The 1,182-nt window shown below is 39.1% G+C and overlaps 1 non-coding gene across 1 annotated transcript; it reads right to left on the bottom strand.

Moving 5' to 3' along the window:
• Window positions 1-387: 387 nt before the first annotated feature.
• Window positions 388-494, bottom strand: LOC128286319 (small nucleolar RNA R71). Its single transcript, XR_008276862.1, has one exon. It is a non-coding gene; the product is annotated as a small nucleolar RNA R71 (small nucleolar RNA).
• Between the last annotated feature and the right edge of the window lie 688 nt (window positions 495-1,182).

The following is a 1,182-nucleotide window of genomic DNA, read 5'->3' as shown; positions in this document are numbered from 1 at the left end:
GTAAATCTGAATCCTGCTCCTCGTACTATGTACGATTATGCCAAGCCCATTTTAACTGGGGTTGAATCGAGTATTGTTAGACTTGCTGTTGCTGTAAATAAATTTGAACTGAAACCTAACACTATTCAAATGATTCAATAGTTTGTTCAGTTTGATGGTTTGCAGGACGAAGATCCAAATACTCATTTGGCCAATTTCCTAGAATTCTGCAACACTTTCAAGATAAATGGCATTTTTAGTGATGTCATTCGCCTACGATTATTCCCCTTCTTGTTGAGAAATAAGGCTAAACAGTGGTTGAACTCCCTACCATGAGTTTCTATCACTACATGGGAACAAATAACCGAGAAATTTTTGTTAAAGTATTTTTCACCGACTAAGACAGCCATGCTTATAAATGATATCTCATCCTTCGTACAAATGGATTTGGAAACCCTATATGATGCATGGGAGAGATATAAGGACTTATTGAGAAGGAGTCCTCACCATGGGTTACCTCTATGGCTACAGGTTCAAACTTTTTACAACGGTTTGAACCCCTCAACTAGGCAATTGATCGATGCATCTGCTAGTGGGACTCTGAATAATAAAACACCTGAGGAGGCTTATGAGTTTATAGATGAGATGTCACTGAATAATTATTAGTGGCAAGTCATGAGAATGAAGCCCAAAAAAATAGCCGGTTTTTAACGTAGACGCGGTCACCATGTTAGCAAACCAGGTAGAACTATTAAGTAAGAAACTTGATGGTTTGTATGGCTCTACGCAGGTATATCCGGTGATGCAGTATAATACAAGTGGAGGAGGGATGAATAATCTAGAATGCCTAGCCTACGACCCTAGCACAACGAACGAACAAGTCAACTATATGGGTAACAATTCTAGACCTTGGAATAATCCCTATAGTAATACTTACAATGTAGGTTGGAGGAACCATCCCAAATTCTCTTAGGGTGGTCAAGGAAATCAGAGACCACAACCCCCTCTAGGCTTTCAACAACAATCTTACTAGCAAGAGAAAAAGCCGAACCTTAAGGAGATATTGACGGAGTTTATTTCAGTGTCAGAAACTCACTTCCAAAACATTGAAACAACACTTAAAAATTAGAAAATGTCGATTCAAGGGCTCGAGAATCAAATAGGTCAGCTTGCTAAGCTGATCTCAGAAAGACCACAAGGTAG

The sequence above is a fragment of the Gossypium arboreum genome, chromosome 12, assembly GCF_025698485.1.
Source record: "Gossypium arboreum isolate Shixiya-1 chromosome 12, ASM2569848v2, whole genome shotgun sequence".
Classification (NCBI taxonomy): Eukaryota; Viridiplantae; Streptophyta; class Magnoliopsida; order Malvales; family Malvaceae; genus Gossypium; species Gossypium arboreum.
The sequence above is the reverse complement of the archived record's forward strand: the minus strand, read 5'-3'. Positions and strand labels throughout refer to the sequence as shown.